At 43.6% G+C, this 17,957-nt stretch overlaps 1 long non-coding RNA gene across 1 annotated transcript; it reads right to left on the reverse strand.

Annotated features, from left to right (window-relative positions):
- Positions 1-11,857: 11,857 nt before the first annotated feature.
- On the reverse strand, positions 11,858-17,081 carry LOC132659629 (uncharacterized). The gene is made up of 2 exons (XR_009600274.1): positions 16,965-17,081; positions 11,858-15,564 (listed from the first exon to the last, which is right to left on the reverse strand). It is a non-coding gene; the product is annotated as an uncharacterized LOC132659629 (long non-coding RNA).
- Positions 17,082-17,957: the final 876 nt, after the last annotated feature.

The raw sequence follows: 17,957 nt of genomic DNA on the forward strand, positions 1-17,957 counted from the left end.
TAGGCAAGAGTACTGGAGTGGATTGCCACATCCTCCTCCAGGGAATCTTTCCCACCCAGGGATCGAACTGACATCTGTGTCTCCTGCATGGGCAGGCAGGTTCTTTACCACTAGCACCACCTGGGAGGCCCTCTCTTCTTGAACTATTTCCCTGCCCACTGTCCTGAAGGAAGCCTTCTGTTTTGTCCATGTCCAAGTCGCTGTATCGTTCTGCTTTGTAATTATTGGAGCTGGATGTTGTTTTATTTATTTGTCTGCCTACTTTATTGATTTACTCAAATATTATTTATTGAATTACTATTATGTGCCAGGCTTTGTTCTAGGTGCTCTGGGGAAAGCTGTGAAGCAGACAGACCAGGTCCTCACCCCTCATTAAGATTTCCTTCTAATGAGGGAGACTGACAATGAACAGGTAATAAACTGTCCTCACGCATCCTATCTTCCCTGGTCAACAGACTAAGTGCGGGTGACTACATAGACTTCAACCATTGACTTCTTGTGATTGACTGTGAGTTATGCAGTGGGAGACATATGACCTCAGAAGTTCCAGGTCAATCTCTTCTCTGCACCATCCAGTGTCATCCTTATGCTCATTCTGCAGAAGGCCTCCTCTCAATCCCCTCCCCCGCAACTAACCTTAAGTTAGCCCCCTTCATGGTTATTTACTCCAAGTGCACAGGGCTTTTCTCATTACTATTTGAATGGGCCCCAAGGCCCAACCCACTGAACTGTGGGAGATGAGTCCTTTCCAGCTACCACGATACCCTCTGCCCCATCTGACCAGCTCCCTACCTGTGCTCAGGGCTCACCTCACCTTGTGCTCATCAGAAAGCAGACTTCTGCTGGGTTTCAAATTCCCTCTTATTTTTTGTCTATTTCTTCACACGGTCATGATGATTTATACCAGTTCCCATGGATTCACTAACTTCCCACATTATATTTCTTCTTGCAAAACTTGCTAACATTCTGTTCTCCGATGCCATAAATTTACCTTCTGGTAAATACTACTGCACTCAAGACAGATAATGCAATTTTCGATCATGATAAGTGAGATGGAGAAAATGGAGCAGGGAAGAAAATACAGCTGAGTGAGTTGGGTGGATGCTGTGGCACGTGCTCAAGAAGTGTTTGTGGATTAATAAACTGACAAAATTATGAATTTGCTATGAATAAATTGAGGGACCTGCAGCTTTTCTCCTCCTCTGCAGATCAAGCTTCTCCTACTCCTCCCTTTTCTCTCTTCTCCTGGGAGTTGACCTGAATGAACTGAGTGACTCTTCCTCCAGATTTGGTCCAGGTTGAGATCCAAACTATTAAAGACTAAGCTGTTGCCATGCAATAAAGAAGCCCCAAATTGTAGCCAATTAAATAAAATAGCAACTTACTTCTTTCTCACCTAACAATCAAAGATGTGTGGTCCAAGCCACAAGGGCAGCTGTGCTCCACAAAGTCATACAGAAGCCCGGGTTCCTCCCATGTTCTTGCCACAGCAGCACCTAGTATGTCGCCTCCACCTCCACGATGATAGCTGGATCACTGCCAGTGCTTTGCTTCACAAGAAGTAAGCTCTTTCTTGTTAAAGAGATGACAGGGAGGTTACACATTCCACTGATACAAAATTAATCAGATGACTACAGCTGGGATCAAGGAAGTCTGGGAAATCCTGTCAATAGCTGGGTGGCTATGTGCCCAGATAAAAGTTCAATTCAGTTCAGTCACTCAGTCGTGTCCGACTCTTTGCAACCCCATGAACTGCAGCACACCAGACCTCCCTGTCCATCACCAACTCCCAGAGTTCACCCCAAAGTTAGGGGTGTATTATTTTTAACAAAAGGAAGGGGAGCATGGACACTGGGGAACAGTGACAACCTTAGCCACACCCACACCTTTCTGAGGACCAAACTCCAGCAAAGCAATTTTGATTCTATTGGTCCTTGTCTGTTAAATGACGGGTTGCTTCTTCAGATATCAAGCTCCTGCTGTTGTTTAGTCGCTAAGTCATATCTGACTCTTTTGCGACCCCATGGACTGTAGCCCGCCAGGTTCCTCTGTCCATGGGATTTTCCAGGCAAGAATACTGGAGTGGGTTACCATTTACTTCTCTGGAGGATCTTCCTGAGGTTGACCCAGGGATCCAACCCACATCTCCTCCATTGGCAGGTGGATTCTTTACCACTGAGAAACCAGGGACTCCTGCTGCTGCTGCTAAGTCAGTCGTGTCCGACTCTGTGCGACCCCATAGACGGCAGCCCACCAGGCTCCCCTGTCCCTGGGATTCTTCAGGCAAGAACACTGGAGTGGGTTGCCATTTCCTTCTCTGCCAGGGACTCCTACTCTTCCAATGAAGTTCAGCTCAAATGATCCCATCATCGTTCATGCATTCAGAGCCATTTGTGCTGAGGGCTATAGACTGAGTGCTGGACCCCTTCCCTTTGAAGAGTTCACCATAAGCTTCTACAGGTAAAGGCAACAAGCTGAGCAAGCATGTGCTAAAAGCAGATGCTGGGAAAGTCACCCATTGGACAAATTGGGACAAAAGACATTTTCATACAAGTAAGTAGACTCAAATCCTGGGTTGTTGTGGTTTATCAGAATGTCTGCCCTGCTCTGCAAAATCTCATTAATGTTAAACAGTACTTCTCCCCCCAAATGTATCCCTTCTCCTATATTTTTTTAAAGTTTATTGAGCAAGTATTATGCATCACACCCCATGTATAAGTATACTTCTGCCTCACTATAAAAGGAAAAATGAGAATGATTTTATAGACTGAAGAGCCAAGGAAATTGCCCAAGTCTGCACAGTCAGCAAATGGCAAAGCTTGGACTCAGACCCAGATCCATCTGGTTCTGATTCATGTCCTTTCCCACTAAAACAAGTCTGTCAACCCAGAAATTGTGCTTAATGAGCTCAGGAAACCAGTTTCTTTATTCAGCTCTGCAGAATTCAAATAAGGTAGTTCTACCATATTTCACAAAAATATGTATATTATATTGATTGTCTCATACTTGAGCTTGTTTCCCATAATCTTTCCCTAAAATATCATACATTTTCTGGTCTGTGTGGTCAAAAGACAAATGAACAAAGAGAAACATGCTTTCCTAGAAACACCCCCCCAAAAAAAGGTGATAGTATTAAGATCTTTTATATATTATTTTTTAATTTAAGTACAGGTAATTTACAATATTGTGTTAGTTTCAGGTGTCAGGATTCTTTATATATTTTTTAGGTTTAATGACCAGCATACACATAATAGAGTCAGACTTTAATCTGATCATGTGATCAGCAACATCACTTCTAGTTTGATTTCTAGAAGAAAACACACCTGCGAGTCCCAGCATTCCACACAGAAGTATATGTTTGCGACTATGCCAACTCCTGAATAAACTGGAAAGTTTAAAGAATTCTGGGTTCAAATTCCAGCTCAACTGTGGCAAGTGAAAAACAAATTTGGACTTAGGATGGGAAAGATTTTATTCTAAAAGACTATTGCAGTAGGAAAAATGCTTTGACTTCAGGATCTTCAAGCACCTCAAAATTCAAAAGAAAAAAGCCTTTTCTTTTGTGAGGGCTTTGCAGTGCTACATATTGGTAGGGACTTTGGGGAAGGCTGACAAGCATAACAGGGTTTCCTCTTTGTGGCCAGTTTTTTGAAAAGTTGTCCTGCGTCTTGTTGCTGCTGTGTTAGTTGTTGAGTCATGTCCAACTCTTTGCAGCTCCATGGACTGTAGCCCACCAGGTTCCTCTGTCCATGGGATTCTCCAAGCAAGAATACTGGAGTAGGTTGCCATTCCCTTCTCCAGGGGATCTTCCTGACTCAGGGATGGAACCTAGGTCTCCTGCATTGGCAGGCAGATTCTTTACCATCTGAGCCACCAGAGAAGCCCAAATTCTGCACCTTGGTTCCTGCTTAAACTTGGAGACCAGCCAAAATTTCAGAGCTTGTATGAAAGAGGTAAGCTTGACTAAAGTTTGGTCAAGCCAAACCTATGGATAATTGGGAGCACTTTTGGTCACCCACTTCTAAGCTGTGTGACCTTAGCTAAGTAACTTTACTCCTCTTAGAATTGGGTTCTTTTTTTTTTTTTCCAAAATGTGGACGGTATCTGATCCCTACCTCATAGCATAATGAGAATTAGAGGAAACGTGCTGCATGGGACCTTGGATCTCTATCCCTCCCACCCCCAAGGCACAGAAGGGTCCCCAGTAATATGTTTAGTCCCTGACACTTAAGCTGCTATCCTGATACACCCCCACCAAGAGGACTGTAAGAGGCAAACTGCATTGATGTTGGCAAAGTGCTTCTGAAGCTGCAACCTGAAAGAGAGGCTGTTCCCATTCCTCTTGTGCTCAAGGACCCTTCACTTCCCTGCAATGACAACATCCCCAGTGCAGGCTTAGTAAATGCATCTCAACCTCAAAGAAAATGGATTAGAAAGTTCAGTCAAAAAGGAAATTCTCCTTTCTGTTGTTTTCTCACGCAATTGATTAGGGAAAATAAATACTTTTTATCAGCCAGGACATTCTTCAGATATATTGTAGACCCTGATGCCAGAACAGAGCAAAATGCTCAAGATCTGGAAAGCTCCCAGGCAGCCTTCCATTCTTAGGATAAAATCTAGAATCTGGGAGTAGAGGAAGGAAAAGGAACTAGGTGCTCTGAAGAATGAGGAGTGTAGCTAACCCATCTCTGTCCCCTTGCCCAGCAGAGGGTCCAGCAGATGGTAGGTGGTGAAGAATTGCTTGTCCTACTGGCCTGTGGACACCTATTACACCAGGCTCTTTACTTGAGCTGTATTACAGACTCTAATTCCAAGACCTCATCCTGAACTCTGGAGCTCTCCACCACCCAGTCCTGCTTCATGTCATTCTTTCCCTTCCATTTGTCCTTCTGTCCCCTCAAACCATGTCAGCCACCTGCCCTTGCTGTTCCTGCATCGGGGTGGGGGGCTCCTCCCTCAGCTGCTGCACTGGCTACCCCCATGACCTGAAATCAGCTCCTGTCCTCACTTAACTTGGGTCTCTGCTCAAATCCCAGCTTCCGAGAAGAACTCCTCGACGCCCACTCCAAGCCAACAGTAACGCTGTGTCCCTGCATCCTCTTGCCATAATGCCTTTTTGGACTTATTACCCCTTGAAATGATTTTTTTTTTTTTTGGCGTTGTTTTCAAAGTTCTTGTGTTGGCCTGTAGAATGTAAGCTCCACTGTGTCCATGACTTGGTCTTCACCACTGGCTCCCCGTTGCCCAGAAAAGCCTCCGGCACATAATGAATGCTCGATAAATGCAGAGCTATTATCTCACTTAATCCAGCCCAGGAAGTCGGTACCGTGGTCCCCATTTGGCAGATGAGGAAATGGAGGCTCAGATATATGAAGTCAGTGGTCCAGGGTTGCACCGCTAGGAAAAGGCAGCCCTGGCTTTGAACCCACATCCATCACCTTCCTCTGCCCCCTGCTGCCTCCTTGGAAGTAATGCTATTAAAGATGACTGAGTCACCCACACTCCCTAGAGGACAAGAGCTCAGCCTAAACCCTGCAGTGTGGATGGGGCCATGAACTCCAGCTCATCGGGGTGTTGGCCATTTATATAACCCCAGCTACTCCTTCAGGATCTGATATCAGAAGACTCCTTTGGTAAGTTCAAGTGTATTGAGATCATCTATCACCCTTTCTGAATCATTACTATTAAGAGAAGAAACACAAGATACCCACCTTAAAAGTATTTTAAAGCAACAGTCAGTGGGAGCAGCAATCTGCATGTTACCTAATCTTCCCTAAACATCAACTCCAATACCCAAATAGACTTCTAAGTGGGCAGTCTCCACTAAAAGTCCAGGTGTAGGTGAGATGGGACTTCCCTGACAGCTCAGTTGATAAAGAATCCTGGGCCGGGAAGCTCCACTGGAGAAGGGTTAGGCTACCCACTCCAGTATTCTTGGGCTTCCCTTGTGGCTCAGCTGGTAAAGAATCCGCCTGCAATGAGGGAGACCTGGGTTCAACCCCTGGCTTGGGAAGATCCCCTAGAGAAGGGGCTACCTACTTCAGTATTCTGGTCTGGAGAATTCCATGGACTGTATAGTCCATAGGATCACAAAGAGTTGGACACGACTGAGCGATTTTCACAATGACAATGACAATGTAGGTGAGTCTTTGGCTGTGCCAGGCCATGGCTAGACCCCTCAAGCCCCAAGAAGGCTGTGTGGAACCTGCCAAAGAACTTAGCTTTTGAGCCAAATGAACAAAACAGCCTTCCCTCCCACTTACCACCTGCAAACTTAATAGGGGACAGGGACTTGCCAGGTAACACGGTGGTAAAGAACCCGCCTGCCAATGCATTAGACAAAAGAGACGCAGGTTTGATCCTTGGATAGGGAAGATCTCCTGGAGTAGGAAATGACAGCCCACTCCAGTATTCTTGCCTGGAAAATTTCATGGAGAGAGGAGCCTGGCAGTTTACAAAGAGTTCAACACGACTGAGCAGATACACACAACCTCTCTGAGCTTCACTTTCAACGTTTCCAAAATGGGAGCTAAGAGACACACAGTGGTACTGATATCCATGGGTTACTGTGAAGAATGAGCAATATACTGCATACAAAATTCTTGTCACATTTCCTGGCACATAGTAAGTGTTTAATAAATGATGGTTGACATATTTCTTTTCAATGTATCTGTTTCCCTGAAACAAGCTGCCTCAGAAGAAGAGCTTTTATTAACTTTTTAATAAAGAAGATATGCATTTACAAGACCAAAGTCATTCTTTGAAAAACCATTCATTGATCACCTGCCTTGTGCTCAATTCTAAGAGAGACAGAGATGAATAAGACATGAACCTCCAAGAATAAGTCCCTGGTGACTATGTCTATGCAGGTAATATTGCATTTTGCCTTCTAAATTAAGTTTGTTTGTGCAGGCTTAATTAGCATCAGTTCTTCTGTGTGCTTAGCAGTTGGCTCAACGGATTGTTAAGATTGTGGATAACAATGGGGATTGTATCTGGACATGGGGCCTTTAGAAGGTAAATAAGGTTAAATGAGGTCTTAAGAGTCGGTCCCTGATATAGTATGATTAGTGCTCTTTTAAGAAAAGACACCAGACCTTGCTCCTCAGGCTTTCTCCCTCTCTTTCTCTCTCTCTCTTTCTCTCTCTCTCTCCTTCTCCACCCCAAACCCCACATTCTCTGCCTAGGGTATTCAGTGGAAAATCCATGTGAACCTAAAGTGACCATCTGCAAGCCAAGAAAAGATGGAACATCAGGGACAGAATCAGCCACCATCTTAATCTTGGACTTCCAGCCTTTAAGTACTGTGAGAAAATAAATTTCTGTGGTTTAAGCCCCCCAGTCTATGGTATTTCATTATGGCAACCCCAGTCCCCTAAGACACAGCTCCACGCTATGCTTCCTGTTCTGCTGCCCAGACTTTCCCAGCAGTGCTTCCTGCCTCTGTCTCTCCCAGACTCTCCTCCTCTGGACACACCCGTGTTCACTCCAGTCCCAGCAAATGCAAAGCAGACAGCTTCAGAATTCAAAACAGCCTGCAGGCTGCAGCCTCTTATTTTAATGATCCTAATTTATCTCCAGCATTATCAATAATAAATCAAACTAAGTGGAGCTAAAGCAACTTACCCCGTGGCTGTGTCATGTTCTGTTGGAAAAGACGACCCCCTTCAAAAGGCTGTGCTGATCAGCCTCAGTCTGCCACTGGGGAGCAGGTTTCTCAGAAAGCACTCGGTGTGGCTTTCCTCCATGGAGAAAGACGTTTTCTATTTGCACCTAGAGTTCACTGCACACCTGGCATGGGCCACTGATAGCCCCAGGAGCATCACGTTACCTCATTTAATGTAAGCCTAAGGAATAGGAATGAGTAAGGTCCCATTTTGCTGATAGGGAAACTGAGGCACAAAGGAGTTCAGTGACTGTGAACCCAGACTTCCCCAGTCCCACATCCCCTCTCATGAAGAAGTTGATCTAGTCTGTAGCTGGCAGCCTGGTGTCCTGGCAAAAAGTCAGGTTTTGGAGTTAGACTTCTGAGCCCCCTCCTCTACATCTAATGATGAGTCAGTGCTCAGGGAAGTTACTGAATCCTGCTGAGCTGCCTTCTCATCTTGGGAAGGGGCAGCTTATAAACCCTACAGGGCCACCAGCTACCCAAGGGGTTCTCTTGGTAGATGTACTCCAGAGTGGTACTCCAGAAAGGACCATGCACAAGGAACACAGGAACAGCGCCCCCCAGAGACAAATCATGGGATGAATATGTTCCTCACCAGGTAGCAGGGAGATTTTGAATTAACAGCTGCAAAGTTCATAGCAAAGTATCAATCACATAGTCGATAATCACAATTATTATCATTTATCTGTTAGGATGTTTCTTTTGATATTCATGAGCTGAACTTGAGGTGGAATAAGAATGGCATTGCTTGCACTGCCTCCTGCTCAGGCAGTTGAATAATTGTAAATTATGGTCAACAGGGTAGAATGCTCTTGAAACCACAGGAACTCAAACACACATCCTGCAGCTTGAAGACCTCATTTTGAAAAGGAGGAAGACGCAAAAAAGAGGCTGCAGACTCAGTGGAGGTCACACAACATCACCCTGTAGCAAGATCAGGGTGAGAAGCCCAGTATCTCAATGCCCAGAACCGGTTCATCCCTCAAATTCCTTCCCAGCAGAATAACAGGCTGGCCTGTTGCATCATGCTCCATTCTTAAATTTGGAGGCAACCTGGTACTCAGTAAAAACTAAGTGATGGGACATGGTGCCCCAAATCATCCATATTTAGGTTCTAAAGGGGTTATCTAAACCAGAGTCTGTTCCAGGGAAGAAGATCCCTGCCATCTCTTCATGTATCCACAGCCCTCACATGGGACCCCTCATCTGGCTGCCCTGTCTGAACCTTCTGAAGTGGTGACAAAGGTCCGTGTTTGCTGGACAACCCAGGGCCACCCTGGGTCTGCTTCATTTCCATCTCTCCCTCTTACTGTTTCCCGTTATCACACAAACATATCAGAAAAGAAAAATGGTCCACTTTTGCACGTCAGCTAAGCGCAGGCTTGGCAACTGGTGGGTTTGCAGTAAAGGCAGCTGCTGAGATTGCTGGCTTCCCTGGGGCACAGTACTGCAGGATGCCTCTCGGACAAAGAAATAGTCTGGGACCCACTGTGAGAAGCAGCCCTATTTCCACAAATATTTGAGTTTAGTAGTCAAAGAGATTTCGCAGCAGTGTGATGGGGTCAGCAGTAGAGGTCCCAGCCTCAGACATCGCAGCCTCCTGCCCACATCACTTGCCAAACTGAGGCCTAAATTCTACCGCTCATCCCCTCATTTTGTGTAGCAGAAAATACTCAGACATTAAAATGTATAGTCTGTGTAACAAAGCCAGCATAATCAGAGTTAAAAGGCTATAGCCTGGGAGATATTTGCAAAACACGTGACTGACAAAGTCTAGTGTCCAGAATATGTAAAGAATTTCTACGAGTCAATAACTCAGAACAATGATGAATGAAGACCATCAAAAGACAATTCAGAGATGATTTCACCTGAAATGGCCAATAAATGTTTGACAAGGAGATTAGCCTCACTAGAAGCCAGGAACAGGTAAATAACAAGCAATTGTATCAACTTACCCCTACCGGGCAGCCAAGGATCATTACAGGGAGGAGCATAAATTGGTGCCATCATTTTGACGAAAAATATAGTATCACTTAGTCAATACAAAGATACAAATACCCTAAGACCCAGACATTCCACATCCCAGATCTCAGAAAAATCTCACATATGTGCACAAAAGATACGCCCAAGGGGGTTCAGCAAAAAATTAGAAAAAATTAGAAATTACCTAGATATTCACTTAAGGGGGAAAATGTAAATGATTTATGGTATAATTATACAATGGGATTGTCTACCAATCTTAAAATGAGTGAATTAAATTTGCATGTATCATCATGAATAAAATATTATGTTGATATAAAAAGGCAAATTGTAGAAGGTTAGATATTCAGTTTGTGTAAAATTATAAAACCCCAGAAGAATACTGGGTACATGCACAAAAGCATAAAATCATGGCCCTGAAGACTACACACCGACAGTAGAACAGCGTCACCTCTTGGAAAGTAGTGAGGGAGCAGGGGCTGGAAGAACTGGGAGCCTCCAACATTATCTTTTTTTTTTTTAACGTGAACCATTTTTAAAGACTTTATTGAATTTGTTACAATATTGATTGTGTTTTATGTTTTGATTTTTGGCCACAAGACATGTGGGATCTTAGTTCCCTGACCAGGGATCGAATCCTCACTCCCTGCATTGGGAGGTGAAGTCTTAACCACTGGACCACCAGGGAAATCTATTCAACAGTATTAAAGCATCTGAGTTCTTAGGAAGAGAAAGAATTTAGGGATATAAGGCAAAATGCCAACATTCATTAAACTTGGTTCTGGCTACATAGATGTTTGTAATTTTAGTCTCAATGCTTTTCATTCATTCTTTCATTCTACAAGTACTTATTGAGCATATCTGCTGTATACCAGGCACTGTTCTAGACGTTGGGGCCATAGCTGTGAACGAGACTGAAGCCTGGATCATCTGGAGCTGATACTAGTCAAATGGATGGTCAACAAATACATGAGGGAGATATATTAAATTGTGAGATGCTGATACAATTATGGAAGAAAAAATAAAGCAAGGAAGGGCAATATGAGGTGTAGAGGTGTCTGGAAAAGAGGGCAGAGGTTATAAAGTAGGAAGCCAGGAAGGACTTGGATGAAAGGGAGATATAAGGGTCAAAAGCAGCAGGAAGAAGAGAGCCATGGAAGAGAGGAAAAGTGAGAGAGATCCTGGCAGGGTCCTGAGTGGAGGAGGAGGCGGGAGATGAGGTCCAAAAGGTTAAGGGGCAAAGTAGGGGTATCATGTGACTTTTAAGTGGTTCATAGTTTTCACAGAGAAGGAAGAGGGGGATGGAAAGAGAGAGGACTTTCCAAATTGTATCTGGTTGAATTTCAAGAAAACTATGATTAGGAAACACAAATGTTAAAAGGGATAAAATGAGAGGCTAAAACTGACATGTACATACTGCTGCTAAGTCGCTTCAGTCGTGTCCAACTCTGTGTGAATCCATAGACGGCAGCCCACCAGGCTCTGCCATCCCTGGGATTCTGCAGGCAAGCGAGCTGGAGTGGGTTGCCATTGCCTTCTCCAATGCATGAAAGTGAAAAAAGAAAGTGAAGTCGCTCAGTCGTGTCCGACTCTTCGCGACCCCATGGACCGGAGCCTACCAGGCTCCTCCATCCATGGGATTTTCCAGGCAAGGGTCCTGGAGTGGGGTGCCATTGCCTTCTCCATGTGCACGCTACTATGTATAAAGTAGATAACTAATAAAAACCTACTGTATAGCACAAGGAGCTCTTCTCAGTACTCTGTAATGACCTATATGGGAAAAGACTTAAAGAGAATAGATATACACATATGCATAACTGAGTCACTTTGCTGTAAAGCAGTGTACACAACACTGTAAATCAAGTATACCCCAATAAATTTTTTTTAAATGATGAACTCTTCAAAGCTTTGATGTGCCACTGAGCATACTGAAGATTCAAGAGGGGAAGAGAGCAGAAGGAGTTTTAAAATATCCATGTGCCTGGGGGCACCCAGACCACTCACAACACAGTGTCTGGAGCAGGGGCCAAGCACAGACCGCTTGGAGATCCCAGGGCTCCTCAAAGCTGGGGAACCATAGAGACAGAGTGTGCAGGGTGTCCCGAACCTACTTGACTCTGGAGACTTCTTGTTTTTATTTTTCACAGGTCAAATCATGAGACTAAATTTCCCCCTCAGAACATCAGTTTGTGAAGCGTGACTCAGTTGTTTTGTTTTTGCTTTTTATTTAAAAAGGGTTTTTTAAAGCAATATATTCCCAGTCGTTAAACAAAATACAGATAAAGTCCTTAAAATAGCGCCTAGGGGACTTCCCTGGTGGTCCAATGACTAAGATTTCTCACTCACAGTGCAGGGGGCCCCAGGTTCAATCCCTGGTTAGGGAACGAGACCCCACATGCTGCAACTAAGAGTTTAGATGCCACAACTAAGCATGCCACAGTGAAGACCGAAGATCCCACATGCCCTAACTTAGACCAAATGCAGCCACATAAATACGTATTTTTAAAAAAAACAGTGTCTGGCACATCATTAAGAGCTCAATAGATCAAGGTTACTGTTATTGTTGCTCTTGATGTTTTACCTTAGCATGACGATGTTTATCAGCTCCGTTCCTGAGAATATGTCTTAATTAGGACATCAAAACATTTGTTAGGAACATTTAACACAGTCTTATAATATGCCAGAAATTTTATATGTTTGCAAGTCAAAATGCCCTGATGTTAACCGTGAGGAAATAAAGGCTCAGAAAGGTAAAGCAACCAGCCAAAGGTCATAAGGCTAGAAGTGGCCAAACCAAGGCAATGGGCACGGTTCTCATCCAACTACTAAAATCCAACCAGACTTTATAAGATATTTGTTTTTCTCTAATATGTAAATGTCATTTTGAATTTGATTCTTGTGTAAAAGAACACAGAAATGAGAGAACTGGATGCTTTTCTGGGCTCCTCTGTAGAACCAATCTCTCCCTTCTCTCGGATTCCACAAGCCTTTGTACGTCCTCTGTGATAGGTCTTACCACATCGCACAGCTGGAGCCAGGATTCAGGTTAAGATCAGAGAATGAGGCAGCTTCCCTGGACACATCCAAGGGCTCCAGCACTGGACTGTCCTGTGTGTACGGACTGCGATGCACAGGCTGTGGATCTTCTGGGAATGCTACCCACCCTAGTGAAAGGGATGAGATGACATGAAGGCAGTGCATCTCGGGGGTTGAGAGGGGGAGCCTGGAGGCAGACCACCAAGGTTCCAGTCCAGGGTCTGGCCCTTGGTTGCTGTGTAATCATGGGTGAATTTCTGGACCTTTCTGTGCCTCCATTTTCTTACCTGTAAAACTGGTAATTAAAAAAAAAAATCAAAGGTAATAACAGTGGTTGCAAGAGGCAGGAAGTGGGGAGTGGGTGGAATGGGTGGAGGTGGTCAAAAGGTACCAATATCTGGTTGTGAAATAGTAAGTCATGGGGATGCAATGTACAGTATGGTGACAATAGTTAATAATATTGTATTATATATTTAAGAGTCCCAAAAGAGTAGATCTTAAATGTTCTCGCCACAAGAAAATAAATGTGTAACTATGTGTGGTGATGGATGTTAACTAAGCTTATTGTGGTGATTGTTTTGCAGGATATCAAATATCTAACCATTATGTTGTACACCTGAAACGAATATCATTTATATGTCAATGATATTTTTTTTAAACTAAGGGAATCTGAATAAACTATATGGACTTTAGTTAAAACAACAACAACAACAACAAACCAATACCTTCTGCACAGTGTAGAGGATGAAATGCTTTCACATATGCAAACTTCCTAGAAGGATGCTCAGCATACAGTAATCACTAAATAAATCCTAGCTATTAGTGTCATGTTATAATTAAAGGCTGACCCACTTAACTCCAAAAACACAGATTCCTGGTTACCACTAACCGGTTGGAGAGGTTGACGAAAATGTTTTGGAACTGGATACAGATGGTGATCATGCAATATTGTGAATACATTAACTGTCACTGAAATTTTCGCTACTAAAAGGCTAAGTTTATTTTATGTGAATTTCACCTCAATTTTAAAGAAAATCTAACCAACCTATACTCCCATCCCAGTTCACCATGTGGTAGCCAAATTTGTATTTACTCACCTGTCAAAAGTAATGATAGTAATATTTTGAGCATAGGTCACATGTGAGATTTAAATTAAGTGATTATGTAAATTATTCCCTGCATATAAACCACATGGCATATAATAAATGCTGAAGAAATAACACTGATTATTCTTTGAGTTTAAGGCTCAAAGTAGCAAGCACGTTAGAAGTTACCCTTTTCACAGGATGGATTGACCCCTCATTATCAAACTGTCAAGTACTCATAGATTTAAGCACTATACATTTAAGTACAGAACATTCCCCAAGATCAACCTTCTGAGATTCATCTGGGAAATCCATTCTCTGTAAGTCAAAAATTCTCACTTTAGCTCTTTTGGAATAAATATTAAATTACTTAGCAAATATTTGAGATAAGTCTGTCAATTACAATCAAACATATTAGTAAATAAGAGATTTCTCTCCACTTTTATTTAAATACCAGTAAACAGCTTCTACTCCCATACTAAATGCTGTTGCTCCAACAAGTAACTTTAATGGAAGCCATTAGCAGAAAGGATCCAGTTCTGTTTGAAAAGCAGTCCCCCAGGAATTCCTGTAACGCCTGTTCTGGCCTACAGGTAGGGAACGGCATTCATGGAAGGTATAAATGTCTACACTGCCCTTCTATACTCTGGTCAAATTGCAACAGAAGGAGGGGAAGAAAAAACATTCAGAGAGATTCATAAGATACAAATCATAAGACCAAAGGAAACAGAAATACAAATGGAAGAACAGGTGTGCTGTTTCCAAATTATTCTGAGTTGAGCCCAAATCCCATACATCTCATTTGGTACTGGCTATCCAAACAGATGTCTTAGCCTTCAGGAAAATTACTAAAAATGGAAGGGTGAATCCTCACTGGGCTTCTCCTTTGCCCAAACCTGCAGCTACGTTGATGGTTGCAGCATTAAATTACCAGCAACAGGAGCATCATGGTAAAGTAGAATGCCAGGACATGTCATGCAACTTTTCTTGTTCATCTACTACACAGATGAAAGCATCCTCGGAAACCCTGAGTCTGAGGAGCCAGATCCCTGACCCAAAGAGCCTGTGAAACTGGAAACGCTTGCTGGCTGTTTGTTTGTTTTGTTTTGGCTGTGCTGGGTCTTCTTTGCTGCTCACAGGCTTTCTCTAGTTGAGGCAAGTGGGTGGCCTACTCTCTAGTTGCAGTGTGCGGGCTTCTCCTTGTAGTGGCTTCTCTTGTTTCTGAGCACAGTCTCTAGGCACACGAGCATCAATAGTTGCAGCACACAGGCTGGGTAGTTGCAGCACGCAGGCTTAGTTGCTCCATAGCATGTAGGAATGGAACAGTGTCCCCTGCATTAGCAGGCAGATTCCTATCCACTGTACCACCAGGGAAGTCCATGTTGCTGTTTTAAGCTGCTAAGTTTAGGGGTAATTTGTTATACAGCCAGTGATAACTAATACATTATATGATGCCATTTTTATAGATGAGTAAGCTAGAGCTTTGAGAGGTTGGCAAACCTGCCCGCATCGCACAGCTGACTCCAGAGAGCAAGTTTACACTGCAGGCTGCCTGCTGCTTACTGAGACGTGAATTTTACTTCTCCTTCCCTTCAGCAGCCCCTGAGCCACTCTCCCTCACTTAATGCCCTTCAAGCACTTGGCTCTGTTGCTCCTTCTGGGGTCATTCTTTCTCTGCCCCTCGTCCTCTCTTTGTTTGTTTGCTTGCTTTTTTCTTCAGTAGGGTCTTCCTCTCGACCTCTTTCTTCTCTCATCCCTTCTTCCCCTTCCTTCCTTTTTCCACAGTCCTGGAACCTGAAGGAAAGGGTTTACAGGTAAGACAACCTCCATTAAGGCTTTCAGTAGCTGATATCAAAAACATTAACTTAGAATGACACCCAAATTGTATCTTAGAAATAAACTAGTCAAACACTCCCATCTCTGCAGTTCATCTGGAGGGAAATTCTTGCTACTTCATGGTATAGTACATAGTAGTCATTTTCTTATTTATTAATGTTTGTTTCCAATATATGAAAGCTCCAAGCAGGCAAAAACCGGGACTTTTTCACCACTCTTCCCCAGGTCAAAATAGGACTTACCCCACCGTTGGCAAGCAAGAATTATTTTCCAAGTGAATGAGGAAGAGGAGGATAGCGAAAGATGGAGAACAGGGCTGCAATTTAACGAATACCTTCTTCAGGCCATTTATCAAAATTATCACTCATAATGATCACAACCACCTTATACCATTCCCCAAGCAGTACAAAAAAAAATAAATGAATAAAACTACTGAGGATCAGAGAAATAAGTTGATTTTCCTAAAGTAGCACAGATAGTAAGTGACAGAACAAAGATTGGAACCCAGGCCTCCCTGGCTTCCCTGGTGGCTCAATGGTAAAGAATCCGCCCACAATGCGGAGACATGGCTTCTGTCCCTGGGTCAGGAAGACCCTCTGGAGGAGGAAATGGCAACCCACTCCAATATTCTTGCCTGGGAAGTCCCATGGACAGAGAAGCCTGGCAGGTTACAGTCCATGGGGTTGCAAAAGAGTCAGACACAACTTAGCAACTAAACAACAACTCCCTGGCTTCAGAGCCTGTTTCTTTTGTTCTGTATCCCACTGCTATCACCCTATAGGTTTCTAGAATGGCACCTCATATCCTCAGACTAGAATCTGTACCTCTTATGACCTGGCTTCTCAGAAACCAGCCTAAGCAAGTAGAAATCTCATCTTGGCCCTTACACAACACCTTTAGAGACACAGATCAGAGATGTGTAACCCTTAGCAGCACCCCTTGCTGGTAACAAACAAGTAAATCTAGATGAGAGAAGAGCTGGGAATCTGGCTTTCCTAATTACTAATTGAATGACTGAGCAAATCACCTAATATTTCCATGCCTCAGTTTCCTACATGAAAAACAGGGATATGCATACACTTAAACTCATAGGGTTGCTATGAGAATGAAATGAGTTAATGCATGAGATGCCCAAAAGTCCAACACATAGCAAGTGCTCAATAAAGCTAAGCTGAAAGAATCATTATAGTTTATCTTTAAATACCAGCTTCCCAATCTGGTTAAGTTAAGATGAAATGTAAGTGATTGGCCCAGATTATACAACAAAGTCAGGAGTGAGGAAACTTCAACCTTCATCTTATTCTGTCCACCCCACCCCAGACCCGAAATGTCTTCCCCAACAGGTCTTGCCCACTTACCTGGATGTCCAGTGGTAAAGAATCCACCTTGCAATGCAGGGGATGTGGGTTTTGACGCTTTCTGGAGAACTAAGATCCTACATGCTGCAGAGCAAATAAGCCCGCACACCACGGCTAGAGAGCCCACGTCCTGTAGCTACTGAACCCACGAGCCGCAACGAGAGAATTCGTGTGTCACAACGGAAGTTCACAAGACTGAGACCAGATGCAGCCAAATAAATTTTTTAAGTGCTAAATTCATCAACTTTGTGATGTCTGGATTTTTTTTTTTTAATCCCAAACCTTTAGTCTGTTCATTTAGCCTCACACTTCCAAGTTATCCTGAGTCATCCTTAAGGTCACAGCCGAGAGCTTTTCTGGGTTGTTCAGCATTTGCTTCTGAGATGAGCCTTTTTCTAAGAGGAGCATGGAGCAGAAGATGGAGGCCCACATGTAGGGGGAAACTGAGCAGGAGGACAGGAAAATAAACAGGATTTCCAGCAGGGCCGTCTGTCTCCATGAAGCTCAGTATACTCATTTCCCCAGCAAAAGACTTATTAGTTGCAGAATAGAAGGGGGAGCCCACAGTAACGAGTCTTTAATTACAAAACTCTTTTACCTTATTGCTTTTGTGTGGTCCCAGTGAAAATGAGCAGTGGCTCATTTCTATTAGAAATGTTAATTACTTTCCCGGGTAATTAGACTCACTGGGTATCGCAAGCATCTGACCTCCCTTCATAAGAGCAGAGATGGGAGGGAGGGAAAAATTGGTTGTGGGGTGAGGAGGGAAGGGGAGGTGGGGGAAGAAAAGGAGAGTGTTTATAAGTGCTGAGAAAAGCAAAATCATGCAAATTAGTTGGATGGAAAATGAAGTTACAGAAGCCCCTAGGGAAAGGCTCGGAGTACAGGAAATCTACTAGGAGGGGCTTCTGAACATAGAGCGGGGATCTGTCAAGAAGATGGAAACAGAGGCAAACCCCCCTCAAAATGATGGGCTCTTGGAGAGGTTCCCAG

Source organism: Ovis aries, chromosome 3 (assembly GCF_016772045.2).
Source record: "Ovis aries strain OAR_USU_Benz2616 breed Rambouillet chromosome 3, ARS-UI_Ramb_v3.0, whole genome shotgun sequence".
In the NCBI taxonomy this organism is placed as follows: Eukaryota; Metazoa; Chordata; class Mammalia; order Artiodactyla; family Bovidae; genus Ovis; species Ovis aries.